The 16,790-nt window shown below is 39.2% G+C and overlaps 2 long non-coding RNA genes across 3 annotated transcripts; one reads left to right on the forward strand and one right to left on the reverse strand.

Annotated features, from left to right (window-relative positions):
* Window positions 1-1,220: 1,220 nt before the first annotated feature.
* LOC134198955 (uncharacterized) lies at window positions 1,221-6,653 on the reverse strand. Its single transcript, XR_009973254.1, has 2 exons — window positions 6,584-6,653; window positions 1,221-1,499 (listed from the first exon to the last, which is right to left on the reverse strand). It is a non-coding gene; the product is annotated as an uncharacterized LOC134198955 (long non-coding RNA).
* Window positions 6,654-7,095: 442 nt separating this feature from the next.
* LOC110385866 (uncharacterized) lies at window positions 7,096-10,069 on the forward strand. Of its 2 annotated transcripts, none has more exons than XR_002431113.3 (3): window positions 7,096-7,472; window positions 8,043-8,139; window positions 9,058-10,069. It is a non-coding gene; the product is annotated as an uncharacterized LOC110385866 (long non-coding RNA). The 2 variants fall into 2 exon arrangements; XR_005244708.2 differs by having other exon boundaries at window positions 7,104-7,472; window positions 9,083-10,069.
* Window positions 10,070-16,790: the final 6,721 nt, after the last annotated feature.

Consider the following 16,790-nt stretch of genomic DNA (forward strand, 5'->3'; position numbering starts at 1 on the left):
AACATAGAAACCCAGGACGATAACAAAGACAGCTGCAACATAGATAATACACTTAAAGCTTAAACAGTAACCTGTATAATAAGTAGCTACGCATTGCCGTACAAAGTCGTAATTCAAAGGGATTGTATTTTACACAAAACACCAGAATTACGGTCTATCTAGTATGTCTTGAACGACCACTAGTGTTTTAGCGACACAAGAGCTACTAAATGTAACGGTTATGTTGAAACGACCTTTGTAAGCTTAAACTTAAACTCCCTATCTCGGAATATTGTTGTATTTCAGTGTGGTTTTTTGTTTTCGTTTGAGTAACTCACGTGATGTATTAGTATGCGGATTACGCATATATTTTTAACAAAACATCATATGTTTTAAGGTTGACTTTACAACGTTCTTTCGGTGGGGATGATTTCTTTTATTTTTAAGTAGGTACTTACTAAGCAGATGTCTTTCCCGCCAAAAGATTTATGTCTAGAACTTGGTCAAAAAAAAAATGTAACCTTATTGGACCTTACTAGATTATATTTTCAGATGAGAGATGCCATCTTTGGTAATGTCTGATTAAACAACTAGCTTAGTTCATTTCTTTTGTTCCTCCTGTGAAAATAATTGAAATTGAAAGTTTCGTCTTCGATTTTCAATCGAAACTATTATTTTCAAAACAAATAGATTTATTGATGAATAAATCGTTTCACGAAACTCGAAGTTCTAAAGTTTCCTCTACACTCTGTGCGCTGTTTACTTTTGAATCTACCTCCTGGCCGACCTTTTGAGTTTGCCCATCCGCCCTAGCCCTAAACAAGTAGGTTCAAGAAACAGAAGCGAACATTCCATATTTTAAAAAAAAAAGTGTGTGTGTGTGCAAGTCACACACGGTAGAAGTGAAACTTAGAAATAAGATATAGATATACTGACTATCCCACAGGAGCATACATATGGACAATGTTTAGTAGACGATAGTGGGGATGCAACGAAGAGTCGCACAAAGAGGAGACCGAGAATGTCTAATGTGTTCTATCTCATTCTCTCGCCGGCTGAATCCTGTACATTTATGTGTTTGTGTCTCTATGGACCTATTTTTTCGTTTCATCTAGTTTGAAATCACAACGATTCTAAAGAAGTTTCACTTTGAAAAGGTTCTGAATATTGTGTATACATGCGCGTATATTTATATTTTATTTACCTAATACCAGCAACATATCTGTTTAAAATAAGACATATTTTTAGTTGACATTATTTTTAAAAACGTATAATTATTGAAATCACTATACATGCGAATTTCAGTAAAAAACGTAAGCTGAAACATCGACAGCCACAACAAAATTAACATAGACAGTTTAGTACCTTGCAAAGTTTTATCGTGCGGGTTTCGTATATTATAATAAAACGTAGAATATAAAATGTTACAAGGAGACGACGCGGCGACGTGTAGCAACGAAAGATTCTTCTTTGCATCTTTCTTCTTTCTTCTTTGATTCTTCTTTGATTCTTCATTGCTTCTGCAATCACCATTTTAAAAGAAATTTAAAATTTATTTATCGTTTTTCACATCATCTATAAATTTGAAGCCGCTGTGTATAAGGTTATGTTTATGTTATACGATGACAGCAAACTCAAACTCAATGAACATACAGCACTATGTTCATTTTCGAATGGATTTGGTGGTTCTATCCTAAATACTAAATAGTTCAGCAGAAATAAAAAAAAATGTGGTCCTCTACCTTCTTTGTTTTAAATTAATAAATGTATTTACTAGCTTAGAGAACTGCTCTCGAAGGCGAAGCGGTAATAGACTACTACCTAACCGGTATTTAATATTAGTCTTACTATTTTAGTAATTTCTTAGTTTGTGAAACCGCACCGAAAAGCAAACAAAAGTTAGGTTCAGCAACCTCACTCGTTCGACCTAATCGATTCACATGTTCACTGGTCGCCATATTCATTACGCTGCTAGTGCTAAAATTTATATATGTATATAAAAATGAATTGCTGTTTGTTAGTCTCGCTAAAACTCTAAAACAGCTGGACCGATTTGGCTAATTTCGGTATAGAATTATTTGTGGAAGTCCAGAGAAAGCTTAAAAGGTAGATAGATAAATATGAAAATGCTCGGAAGTAAATAAAAATAACAATTTTGTTTTTCCTTCGATGTGTCCCCCGTCGGACGGATTCCTTTTGTTTGTTTTATATTTATTTTATACAAAAGTTTAGGTCTTTTATTTATCGATTGAGGCACCACGAAGTCTGCCGGGTCAACTATGTAATTTTAAATTTAATTTCTTTATTTTTGGAACCGGTCGTTTTAGTGTCATCATTATCACGATTCCTCGTTTTTAACGATGGATCTCTTGTTCCTTTTATAATAATACCGGTACTATGTACGCATGTGACAAAGATGTTGCCACAATGCGAGGCTGGACGAAACAAAAGGGTCTACGATGGAGGGGTCATCTTGATGTCTTTATAGTACATCCTTTAGGCACTTACGGCAACCCGTTACCCGATACGCTTACCCACGTTTCTAACACAAGTACGTACTTACGTACCCGCTCGAGTGATGGCTACTCATGTTGATAGTAGACTTTTTGCGTCGTAAGGGCGGAATTAGCTTGATGACTTGCTGCATCCGTGGGGTCGTGCGCGCAACAAGTGCGGCGCAGATCGAGGGGGAAGGGGGTGTTCATTGATCAGCAGCGGCGCCTGTTGCTCCACCCGAACCCCCCAAGCCTCGGTTTGTGTGTGTAATCAAACTGGCACATGGGAATGATGTTGCTGCCGATGTCTATGTCGTTGTGTTGCGATATCACAAAGTACTGACGTTAGCGATTGCTCCATTATCTTTTAGTGGTATTGTTGACAATGTCAGTTACGCGGGCTTTGTTTTCCTTTGTTGTCCTAGGCACTATTAACCACCTCAATGTTTTGATTAGAGAATTGCGAGTATGTTTATTTGACAATTTTTTTTCTCAATCGTCTTAGGACAGATAGATTAGAAATTATGCGTTTAAAAATGTGGTTCTTATAGTAAGCCGAATATCTTTGTCTTTGTTCTTCTTTTGTTGTCATTCTATAGAAACCTCACACGAATGTACTTGGATAGTGAACCAAACTTCCATTTTCATTAAAAAAAATTAGCATCTTACTGTGGTCTTCCATAAAAGAAGCGACATCTAAGTAGGTAGTTAAGATATAAATGAAAAACAAGGAAATTAATTGTCCAGTTTATGAGAGTACGTATTATTTTTTGTGTTTTTCGATTAATTTATTGCAAAATATTATGTTTACTAATTTGAGAATAAACCGTTGTCAAAGAAACATACTTTTAGTCACTTAACATATTATTATCAATAAAATTATCTAATTATAATTTGAAGGAGCCGTCTCGTTGTTTCCTTAATGCTCTTGATCACAGCCGAGCTCACGGCTCATCTGTTGAGAAGTATTTAAGTCCATAGATATTACGACATGAATTCCGCCACTCAATTTGGGCCATAAGATCGGGGACTCAATTGTATTGTGTAACGGTAATCCCTATTAAATCGGAACGCATGATTGATACGCGACAGGAATAGGCAGAATGACCCGTGATGGCATAGCACACATTACTGCCGTCCTCAGCAATTTTAAAATTTCCGAATAGTGCGTGTATAATTATATTTTTTGGTACAATTAGAACCTATCTTTTGTAGCCGACTACCGGGAATATTGACATTTCTCTGTACGTGTACTCTGGCCCTCTTACCCATTACTTCGCTTTCTGGTGGCGTCATTTAAAATTGCAATTTTACAATATTACTTGCAGCACGACAAAATAAAAAAAAAACTTCAGAGGTGTCAAGGGACACCCGGATGGAACGAAGTTCCTTTTGATTAATTAGTGAAGGAATTGTAATTTTTTTTTAAAGATATAATAATAAATTACGGCATTATGAAGAAGAAAAAGACAATACTATGAACTAAATTACTATTGTTGAAACGCTATCTCGAGAAGCTGTACTCATTACGCGGACCAATCGGATACGAGCAATGTCACGCGATAAGCGCCTACACATTGATTGGTCAGAATGACGGATCTAAAAAGTGTCGTGACAACTTTTCGTAAGAATTTTTTCCGTTTAGCCCCCTTTCACAATGCGCGATAAGGAACTTCGTTCCAATAAAAAATATGAACGTTCATAATTCTTATGGTAAAGGATAGTTGGAGTGGTAATTATTGCTCTCATAAAGAATGCATAAAAAGATAATGACTCAGCCGACTTCACTTTACTAAAACATCTAAATAAACATCACACAATTCTCTTCCTTCTTTTCCATTAAATAACCTTTTTAAATAAGCCATTCGCTCAATAATACTATGCGATTTAAAAGTTTAGTTGATTTGGATAATTCTATCCTATTTTTAGATTCTGGTTGAATTGCTCACGATTATACACTGTAGTGCTATTTCCCGGAGCGTTCAATACGAATTAATAAGGGATTTAATTGGATGAGTTCGGCTTAAAATGGATTGAATAATATATTTGGTTGTCTTTAATCAAATGGTTATGGGCTATACAGGATTGCTTGTTCGATTCATGCGATTCATGCTTTGTTTTATGGCTTTATTTCGGGTTAGACTTGGTCGAATGCTGTGTTTGATATTACCAAATATGTATGTTATGTTCTGCGATGTTTTATTTTTATTTTTTTCTTAAATGGGTGGACGAGCTCACAGCCCACCGGGTATTAAGTGGTTACTAAAGCCCATATACATCTATAACGTAAATGCGCCATCCACCTTGAGATCTAAGTTCTAAGGTCTCCGTATAGTTACAACGGCTGCCCCACCCTTCAAACCGAAACGCATTACTGCTTCACGACAGAAATAGGCGGGGCGGTGGTACCTACCCGCGCGGACTCACAAGAGGTCCTACCGCCAGTAAGATTACCAGGCTAATTTATTTTGAGGATTTTGAATATGACATCTACAATTTTGTTACAATGGTACTTAGTTTAAGCTTAGAAGCTATTTAATATGATCTTACAAGTTATATATTGCGATATAAACTACTGATGTTTTTTTGTTCAATAAGTCTTAAAGTACTGTATGCGGATTAAATGTGTCCACCATAAAAAAGATTGTGAATAAGGCGTTTTACGCTATTAATGTAATTAGGATAATCTACAAGATTATGTTGAGTTATAAAACTATAAATCTATACTAATATATAAATCTACAGTGGTTTTTACGGATGTTCCGTTATAAATACTGAACCATGCATCCGATTGACTTAAAACTTGGTATCCATGTAGATAATACATGTACTTGATGGATAGTATAATATTTATATGAGTGTTGGACTCGCTACACCAGTTGCAGGGGTGTTGATGATGATAATCTTTGTGGGGGGTGAGAAATAATAATGTTAATTTTAAATGACCAGCGAGGCGGACGGGTACAGCTAGTTTTATTAAAAAAATACAATGAATAGCTCTAAGCACGTCTAATATCTAAACACAATCTGCAAGCTCACGCGAATACGAATCAAGTATTATAGGATTTCCCCGACTGCTAATGCATATCGGAGTACCGCTAATACGTGGATTTGGTTAATGGAATAGGATCGAGACGTGCTCCCGCAGATAGTCGGGTAGACTGATAATGGTGTTTGTTTTTCTTTAAACCAGTCTCGGGGAAGGTTGATTTTAAAACCGATTTAAAGGCTGTATTGAGGCAATGTTGCGTGCTCAAAAATCATGCGTTCGTTTTATGATTAAACTTATATATGTACGTTTTTCTGATAGTATGTAAAATGTGTGCACCAGTTCGGAGCTGTATGTGTAGATATGACACTGGTGGTAGGACCTCTTGTGAGTCCGCGCGGGTAGGTACCACCACCCTACCTATTTCTGCCGTGAAGCAGTAGTGCGTTTCGGTTTGAAGGGTAGGGCAGCCATTGTAACTATACTTGAGACCTTAGAACTTATATCTCAGTATGGGTGGCGCATTTGCGTTGTAGATGTCTATGGGCTCCAGCAACCACTTAACACCAGGTGGGCTGTGAGCTCGTCCACCCATCTAAGCAATAAAAAAAAAGATAATTAAAAGATAATTATATTTATATAGGACATTTGTAGTTATATTATATATATATCCGGTCACGCTCTGCTATGACTTTATATTTTTTATTGCTTAGATGAATGAACGAGCTCACGACCCTCTAGGTGTTAAGACGCCAAAGCTTCGATTGTATTGTATAGATTTTCTACGCTTCAAACCGGAACGCATTAACTCTTTGCGGTAGAAACAGTCAAGACGTTGGTAATTAACTACACTGGTAGACTAGTGGTAAGTACTGATCGACAACGATATTAATCGTTACTTGCGCTTTAAAAGCTGCTTTTGAAGCTGCTTGCGAAATATATAATTGTAAACAAACTAGCTGACCCGGTAGACTTTGTAGTGCCTCAATCGATAGATAAAACACCTAAGCTTTTGTATAAAATAAACTTAAAACAAACAAAAGGAATCCGTCCGACGGGGGACACATTCAAAAAGGAAAAACAAAATTGTTATTTTTATTTAATTTTCATATTTATCTACCTTTTAAACCTTCTCTGGACTTCCACAAATAATTTAAGACCAAAAACGGTCCAGCAGTTTTCGAGTTTTAGCGAGACTAACGAACAGTAATTCATTTTTATATATGTATATAGATAGATGTTGCCAGCACACATGTTAATGTTCACCCATCGACGCAGAAAAAAAAGAAGAAAAAAACCTATATTAAAGCATACATTGTATGTTTGTAGCTCGAATAACTGAAGCGGGATCCAGTAAAATAGGTTTGTGACTCGGATATGTGCAAATGGGGATACCTCGCCCGCCCTCCCTCGGGGGATGAATGCAACGCGACATCGTAAATTGAGGAATAGCGTATTCGCGCACAAACCGACGTTTGATTTAAAAAATATATTGTAATACCCCCAAAAGCTGTTTATGTAACGGCTTGTGGAACTGCCTCTAAGCTTTTAAGTTTAACGTGCTTTAACCACTAGTCCAAGATAGCTAACTAGTAGCCAACACGAAGTTTTTATTTTACCTGAAAGGTGTACTAATTTTTTTTTGTACATGTCGAGAAGTGATCAAGGTTGGCTGTTTGTTAGCAACGCAAAGATCAATACAGATGTTTTAAGCAAAAAAATACGTGTATTGAGCTCGCGATCTCCGACTATTTACATATAATCTACATGCATTTACTATAAATATTCGCTATTACTGTTTTGTTCGGTCCTCAGCTACAATGGTCAAACCTTGTTACCTTTGAGCCCACTGAGTTTCTCGTCGGATCTTCTCAGTGGGTCGCGTTTCCGATCCGGTGGTAGATTCTGCGAAGCACTGCTCTTGCTAAGGTCATCACTCCGATTTGAGCCTGGTTAGCTCCCTACTAGCTACGGTTACGCTAAAATAGCCTCTAAGGCTATCACTTTAGGTAGGAAAAAAAATTTACCTTTGAAATCTTTATACTTACAGTCTTTGTGTCCGTTAACTTGAATCATCAATTGTGTATTTATGTATTTAAGGGTTTATTTTATTGCCCTTGTAGGTAGACGAGCATATGGCCCAGCTAATGGTGAGTGGTTACAGTCGCCCATGGACTTCAGCAATGCCAGGGGCAGAGCCAACCCGCTGCCTACCGATAATGTTTTTCATTAGAGCTTAATATACTTTAACTATTACTGTGTTTTATTTAAGTAATACTTTTTTTATTTACTTTACGTATTTACTGTCCGATTATATTTACTGGATTATATTTTCATTAATTCCAACATGTAATCTCTGCTATCTAACTTGTTTCTAAGGGCCTTGTTTAACAGCAATTGTGAATACATTAATTACTAATAACTGTGAAAATAGCCTGAAATTATTAGATCGTTAACATGCATTACTGCGTTCAATAGTGACGTTATTGTTTACATTTGGACTATATAGTCAAAATCGGTTCGCAATCCTTGGTCGGTTTGCGATTTCAAATTGATCCAATCACTACCAAACTTCACAGGAATTCACAGGATCACTCACTAGGTTAACCTGAAGATTTCATGGAAATCGGTCAAGCCACTTCATTGTCTATAGGGAACATACCCACATCGACTTTTGTGAGTATAGATTTATTTATTTATTGCTTAGGTGGGTGGACGAGCTCTGATATTAAGTGCTCACCGGAGCCCATAGACATCGACAACATAGGGCTGGCTAGCTTAATAATTTAAAAATCATAGTAAAATGCTGAAATATCCGAAAGTATATACAGGTTTTTTCTTAACAATGAAGTTATTATATTGATATTTGATTATATGATAATATTCTTGAAGACGGATTGGATGTATTAAAAATGTTTCTGTTGTAGTATTATATCACGGGATCCCTTCCGGAATGTAATGAGATGTTTGCTTCGGGTCCTTATTATGATTGAAAGATTACAATTTATATTTTTGGGTGCTTGCTTATATTTATATTTTAGTGTTCGGAGATTTGCGATTTTCATTAATCACGAATTTCATACACGTGTATTGCTGAAGTAAAACTTCTTTGAGTGTATGAGAGTAAAATATCAAGGCTGAATGTTTCTATCGCATAAAGACCAGATATATATCTTTGTCTCTTTCTGACGCAGCTTTTCGGTTTTGTCATGAGCAGACCTCATAGACACAGCACATTGAGTTTCTCGTCGGATCGCCGGATATTATCAATGGGTCGCGATTCCGTTCCGGTGAAAGATTCTGCGAAGCACCGCTCTTTTTTTATTTTTTATTTTTATTGCTTAGATTGGTGACTGGAGCCCATAGACATCTACAACGTAAATGCACCATCCATTTTGAGATATAAGTTCTAAAGTCTCAGTATAGTTACAACGGCTGCCCTACCCTTCAAACCGAAACGCATTACTGATTCACGGCAGAAATAGGCGGGGTGGTACCTACACGTGCGGACTCACCAGAGGTTCTACCACCAGCAAAGAGCTGTTTTAAAACATCAATACAATACTTCCTCTATTAACTATTTTGATTTTCTAGGGCTAGTGTTGGCGAATTCTTTCAGGTTGAGCCGGTGGCATCTCGTACCCGTCCAGGCGTAGCTGGAATAGACTACCAGTAAATAGATAGGAAGGGCTGGATCGCAACAGCTGCTCATTAACATTAGCAATGTCAGGATACGTTACGGGGACATGAAGCTATGTTCTGCCACAGATTCTTTACAAATCTGGTTTGGAGACGGACATGTTCTGAAAGCGATAAGGAAAGAACGAAAAGGCGAGTTCATTCTATAACGAGGCTGAACTGCGAATTATCATCTTTCTATCTATATATTGATCTATTCTATTTATATATTGATATATTTCTATCTATATATGAATTGCTGTTCGTTATTTTCGCTAAAACTCGAGAACGGCTAGACCGATTTGGTCTTGAATTATTTGTGGAAGTCCAGAGAAGGTTTAAAAGGTAAATAAATATGAAAATGCTCGGAATTAAATAAAAGTAACAATTTTGTTTTTCTTTTGACGTGTCCCCCGTCGGACGGATTCCTTTGGTTTGTTTCAAGTTTATTTTATACAAAACTTTAGGTCTTTTATTTATCGATTGAGGCACTACGAAGTCTGCCGAGTCAGCTAGTACTCCATAAAAAATTGTTGCAAGTTGTATGGAAGATAACAGGCGGCGTTTATTATCACCGAAATCTAACCGCTCCAGCTGCATGCATACAAATCGTTCTATGGAACAATCCTTCGCTCGGAGCGCTCTTTTATACAACTATAATAAAAAAATATTGAGAACAAGCAGATAAAAGTAGTACGTAACTAAAATAGTGGCTATTGTACGAAGCCACGCTTGTCTTTCAGCACTTCTCGTTCAAAGCGAATAGAAAAGCTATTTTCCGGAGGCGTTTCCCCTGCTTTGCGTCCATTACGTTCGTTCTATTCGAAATTATGTACATACAGATAAAAAGAATTGCTATTTCTGAAATGGTTTTCATAAATATTTTATTTATAATGAGCTATTGGATAGATAATTTAGGTATATTGTAAACGACTTGTCAAAGTTTTTGATTTGCTTAAATTAAAACTTGTTAATAAGCAAGCAAGAGAAATGTATTTTACTGTTCTTTATTTGTCTTTTTCTTAAGTCTATTGGCGCCGAGAATAACAGTATGAAATTGCCGATTTGTACTGAAAAATTGAAATTGGTTTTTTTTCTCATTCAACATATTTATTTAATCAAAATATCTACTATTATTATCTATACAGTGCTGCCATCTAATAGGAAGGTCATTTATGCCTTTGCGATAGAACTCTGGTGGAGTCTGGTGATCTGGATTTAACAAACTGTGTGAAAGCATTTTGTACTGTCTCCTGGGAAGAAAACTTTTTATCACGTAGAATTTACTGGTGGTAGGACCTCTTGGGAGACCGCGCGGGTGGGTACCACTACCCTGCCTCTTTCTGCCGTGAAGCAGTAATGCGTTTCGGTTTGAAGGGTAGGGCAGCCGTTGTAACTATACCTGAGACCTTAGAACTTATATCTCAAGGTGGGTGGCGCATTTACGTTGTGGATATCTATGGGCTTCAGTAACCACTTAACACCAGGTGGGCTGTGAGCTCGTCCACTCATCTAAGCAATAAAAAAATAATAAAAAATTGTCCAAATCACGAAAAAAATGGTAGTCCGTTGGAGCAAGGTCTGGTGCATACGGAGGGTGACGAATGGTTTCTAATTGCAGTTCCTGTAGAGTTAAAATGGTTTCTCGTGCTGTATGAGGACTCGCGTTTTCATGGAGCAATAATGGTGACGATCGATTCATGAGTCGGGGCTATTTCACTGCAAGATTTGCTATCATTGTTTGGAGTTCGGCATAGTCGGCATCTCCCGCTATTGCTTGCCCAGATTGGAGAAATCTATAGTGAATAACACCATGCTGAGTCCACCAAACAGTTAGCATAACATTTTATTGGTTAGCTTTGTTTTAGGACACTGTTGCGACGTTTGACCTGGGGTCAGCCATTGCATTTTAGCTTACGGTTATCGTAAAGAATCTACTTTTCATCATCTGTCACAATTCGATCCAATATTCCATAATTTCTGTATGGATTCAACAAGGCAACACAAGTTTCAATACGCGTTTTTTTCTGCAGATCAGTCAAATCATGAGGCATCCATTTTTCATATTTTTTTATTTTATTGATTTGACGCAAATGAGTCAATATTGTTGGTAATGCAACGTTAAACCATGCTGCTAATTCCTGGCTAGTTTGAATCGGATCGGCTTCTACCATCTCTTTCAATTCATTGTTATTCACGTGTGTGGGCGGTCTTCCACGTGGTTCGTTCTTCAAATCAAAATTTCCACCACGAAAGCGTTTATACCAAAATCGCACGGTGCGTTTATTAACAGCCCCCTCTCCAAATGTAACATTTATATTGCGAGCTGTTTCTGCAGCGTTAGTTCCGCGTCGGAAATCGTATTCAAAAATCAGTCGAATTTTCGAAGTATCTATCTTTCTTGTCTAAGCTGAATAAAAAAAACAACTGAAAGTCGAACTGAAATCGAATGTTGCGCATTTTTCAAAAGAAGAACCTCATAGGTACCATTTGAGAAAATTTTCACTCAAAAATCTCAAACCACGAAAGTTCTATGTCAATTCGAAGTACCTATTGCAATAAAACGGCAATTTCATACTTCAACCCCTATTATAAGAAAAAGCTGAAAAAAAGAGGTAAGTAAAAAATGTAAGTTAAAAAAGTGAAAAATAAGTTAAATATACAGAGGAATACTTGTTGTGTTATATAAAAATGTACATAAATTTTATTCTCATACTATTTCTTGTTACGAAACCAATAGCGTAGAAGTGGTACTTGAAACCGTACATAGTTATAAAAAACTAATTGGTTATTAAATTATTTCAATAGATAGGACCCAATATCACAGTTCACATTTGAAACTGAACAATTGTCGGTATACTATAGAATGTAGTCGTGGAATTAAGTTAAAAAACTCGAGTCCATAATAAAACGTTAAAACTGAGGTACCCGTTTTTGTTTATGACCGTAATTCCCCAAGTCGGGTGCTTAAGACGTCAATCTAGTCAAAGAGGGTGCAATCTAGAGGGCAGCACGTAAGGGAGTTACGACCTACGACCGTCCAATTCAGCTCAAGTAATTACTTGAAAGGGCTTAGGCCTGACGCACATGGAGTATTATTACGTGTAGGCCATATTAGACATAAGACTTGGAGTCTCTAGATGAATAAAGTCCGGGGGAAAAGCAGGTGTCATTTTACTAGAAAAAAAGGACATACTAGTCCGTAACTCATCTTGAGGTAAGTAAAAGCTCTTTATTCGTGGGATATTTGTTCCGTAAATATGCCGCGAATACAGAAACCATGAATATGGAAAAAAGCTTTTACAAAGGATATTCGGTTGGATACCTACATATTAGAATCTTTTTTATCATTGTCTATGTACCGATGTATCGATTAGATCCGCGAATAAATAAATCTTTAACCGCGAATATAAGAATTGCATCGCATTTTTAAAATCCGGGAATAGTGAAAACGCGAATGAATGAAGCACGAATAAAGAGCTTTTACTGTACTGGATAAAATAAATGCCGCTTACATTATGGAATTACTTTGTGGTGACACATGCATTCGTGACAGTTGGATTTATGGTTTTTAATTTTTATAAAAACGAAAGACACCAAAGTGCAAAAGGAATTAACAAAACGAATCACGTTTGACAGCTTAGGTCACACATCATTACGAATTTATGGAATATTTCGACCGTCGATTTTTTTTACTGTTTTGAAATTTAACGTGAAATGTAAGTTTTTAGATGAGTGGACGAGCTCACAGCCCACTTGGTGTTAAGTGGTTACTGGAGCCCATAAACATCTAGAATGTAAATGCGCCACTCACCTTGAGATACGAGTTCTCAGGTTTCAAGTATAGTTACGACGGCTACCCCACCCTTCAAACCGAAACGCATTACTGCTTCACGGCAGAAATAGGCAGGGTGGTGGTATCTACCCGCGCAGACTCACAAGAGGTCCAACCACCCGTAAAATAATAAAAGTAAATAAGTATTTTGTTTATCTTTTCAGAATTTTCTTTTTAATTTTTCTGATTAGTTTATTTTCAAAGTTTTTAATAATTTGTGCTGGCAATTTTGATTCTCTATTCCTATCTATCTTCTAACGCTTCTACCTACTGTATTCATGTTCTTAATTTAAGTTTATTTCTGTGTTGATGTTCTAGTGATGATATATAAGCGTTTGATAAGGTGAATAGACTGAAATATAAAATAGTCTCAAAAACTTCATCATGCTTCGTATCCACAGTTATATATATGTATGTAATATTTGTGTTATCGATCTATTTGGAATGCATTTCCAGCAGAAGTAGGCGGTATCCATCGTTACATGTCTTACCAGCAATGAAATCGTCATTTCCAATATAATCATAACATGCTTTTTTCACCTGTTACAACACTGTCATTATTCGAAAATGAAATAAGCTGGATTCATGAAGATAAACACAGAGCTGTTGTGTACGCAGTACGTCACACCTGTCGATAAGGCGAGTGACGTCAACCCGGGTTGGACGGGTTTATTAATCTTACAAGATTTCTTGAAAATCTTATAAGACGGAAAACCCAACCCTGCCCCAAACAATCATGCATTTCGGTTTCGTTTTTAATTCACACTGTGATGTCAGCATCAGATGAAACATCGACTGGGTATGATTAGTCACTACATAGTATAAAACAAAGTCGCTTTTTTTGTCCCTATATCCCTATGCATGCTTAAATCTTTAAAACTACGCAACGGATTTTGATGCGGTTTTTTAATAGATATAGAGTGATTGAAGAGGAAGGTTTATCTGTATAATAACATCCAATAAAAAGTGGAGAAATCAATAATAAATTACAGTTTCCGAAGCGAAGCGAGGGCGGGTCGCTAGTTATTTATAAAAATATATTTACTTGCAAAGACAGTTACTTTAAAATAACTATATTCTGATACATGAGTGCTCACTTCACTGAATACTACCTCAAGAACCCGTCACCGTCCTCGCCGAACCCGTCGCTTGCGACGAAGGGCTCGACGAGTAAATTAACTCATAGACACAGCCCACTGAGTTTCGCGCCAGATCTTCTCAGTGGGTCGTGTTTCCGATCCGGTGGGTGGTAGATTCTGTAAAGTACTGCTCTTGCTAAGGCCAATGTTAGCAATACTCCCGGTTAGAGCCCCGTGAGCTCACGTACACGTCAAGGAGAAGCTGAAATAGCCTCTCAACGCTATCAGCATAAGTAGGAAATAAAAAAAAAACTAAATATTTTCTCTAAAAACATATTGTTGTGAAAATAAATTGTTCTGTACCTATTTTCAGTGATGCCGATGAATTATATACTCGATGGACGCAGTAGACTGTTCTCATTCGTTGCATTGTGGTGCAAATTGTGTCCGGGCAATGAAACAGCAGGAAAGTAGGACGCGCTTTTTGTGTGCGGCTTTAGAATTCAACATCCGCGCTTCATGTCATTTTGTGTTTCAACTGTAGTTGAACGCACGAATTACGCTAATTTTTAACACGCTTTTATCAGCTTCGTACGAATGTAGATTAGTTTGTATGTAACGGAATCTTTGATCGTCATTTCCGCCGACTTCAAGGTGATCGATTAACATGAAAAACACACACAACGAGGACCACGTCAGGTAGATGGATGACTTGGCACTGTACGGGGCTCCCGTGTGGTGCCACGCCCTGACCCGCGACAACGTTGCGGCGTTGCGACGTCCGCAACGCGCGATTGCGGTCAGGGCGGTTCGTGGATACCGTATTGTCTCGTTCGAGGCGGCGTGCGTGCTAGCTGGGACGCCTCCCTGGGACCTGGAAGCGGAGGCGCTCGCTGCGGATTACGCGTGGCGATGCGATCTCCGCTCCAGGGGGGAGCCGCGTCCCGGCGCGGCGGAAGTTCTAGCGCGGAAGCTTCAATCTCGGCGTGCCGTGCTCGAGGCGTGGTCTCGCCGCCTGGCGGACCCCGCCTACGGGCGACGGACCGTCGAGGCGATCCGCCCGGTCCTCTCGGACTGGGTGAATCGCGACCGAGGACGTCTCACCTTCCGAGCGACGCAGGTGCTCACGGGACACGGCTGTTTCGGTCGCTACCTACACCTCGTCGCCCGGAGGGAGCCGACGCCGAAGTGCCACCACTGCAGTGGCTGCAACGAGGACACGGCGGAGCACACGCTCGCGTACTGCACCGCTTTCGCGGAGCAGCGCCGCGTCCTCGTTGCAAAAATAGGACCGGACTTGTCGCTTCCGACCGTCGTGGCTACGATGCTCGGCAGCGACGAGTCCTGGCAGGCGATGCTCGACTTCTGTGAGTCCACCATCTCGCAGAAGGAGGCAGCGGAACGGGAGAGGGAGAGCTCTTCTTCCCTCTCGGCGCCGTGCCGCCGCCGTCGAGCCGGGGGTCGGAGGAGGGCGTTTGTCCAGCTCCAGCCCCTATGAGGAGGCAGTCTCCTCCCGGTGATGGTCACGGGGCGACCTAAGGGGGTTGAGGCTGCGCCGCACGCTACCGTCACTCTAGCGCGCTGGCACCAGGAGGACGGGACGGCGCGTCGGCGGCTGCGGACTGCGATGCGGTCCGCATTTTCGTCGTCGCTGTCGTCGCCGAACATACTGTTGAAGAGCAACCCGGTCGGCGGTGTATCGCGTTCCGACCTGGCAGGCTGGTTCTGGCCCAGCGGGGTATCCCGGAACACCAGCGGCACCGCCCGGGCGGCCTGGTAGGGCCGCCGTACCGCGGAGACCGACGTCGTTGGTTGTCGACTATCGCCTCGACGACCCGTCGGTCGGGCGTCCTCGGGGTGGCGCCGCGTGTCTGGTTGTAGTGTTGACCGCGGGAACCCCCCTACTCTGTCCAGGTTCTGACCCCGGACGGAGATCGGACGTCGGGTGTAAGAGTGCAGGGGAGTCGTTTAGTGGGTGGGCCCTAAAATCCTTGGGCCCGCGATCTGCTCTCAACACCTGCAGATCGTTAAGTCTCACATACCCCGCGCGCCCCCTAGGCGCGGGGACCTCGTAGGAGGTTCGGCCCTCTAACCGAAAAAAAAAAAAAAAAAAAGGTATATGGATGACAATACAATCATTTTATAACTTCACTCCAATATCCTAACTAGTATGAAAAGTATAAAATAATAATAAAATAACTGTTCTTCTGGCTATTTCAGCGTGTTTTTTTAATTAAAAAAACTACTTTTATTATTATTACATTAAGTAATATGACATATGTCAGTATGACAGCTTGAAGCGCAAAATTTGTTCTTTGTTGAATTTTGCTGCGAATATCTTAGACGGACATCTTACGTTGTACTTATTGAAATGGTTGTGGTTTGAACAATAAGATGCTCAGTGTGATCGTATCAAGCAATGGCACTACCCTCTTCCTCCAGTCGTGCTCCCCACGTCTGAGGGTCGTGACCACTTCTATCCATGACTTTTGTCCTCACAATGTTGTGTTATCTCGTTAACGATAATGATCAAAGACTGTCAAGAAATCATAATGTCCATTATCTCCTGACATCAGTGCGATGGCCGATTTTTAACTGTCATAATGGATGCTAAAATATTGAAATGAAATTCAAAATTTTATTGTTTCTTTTAATATTATCACACTAGTATTAAAAATTTTGTTATTTATTGTGTCATCGTGTTTCAAACGAAATTGTACTCACTGACTTTTGTT

This window comes from Bombyx mori, chromosome 5, assembly GCF_030269925.1.
Source record: "Bombyx mori chromosome 5, ASM3026992v2".
In the NCBI taxonomy this organism is placed as follows: Eukaryota; Metazoa; Arthropoda; class Insecta; order Lepidoptera; family Bombycidae; genus Bombyx; species Bombyx mori.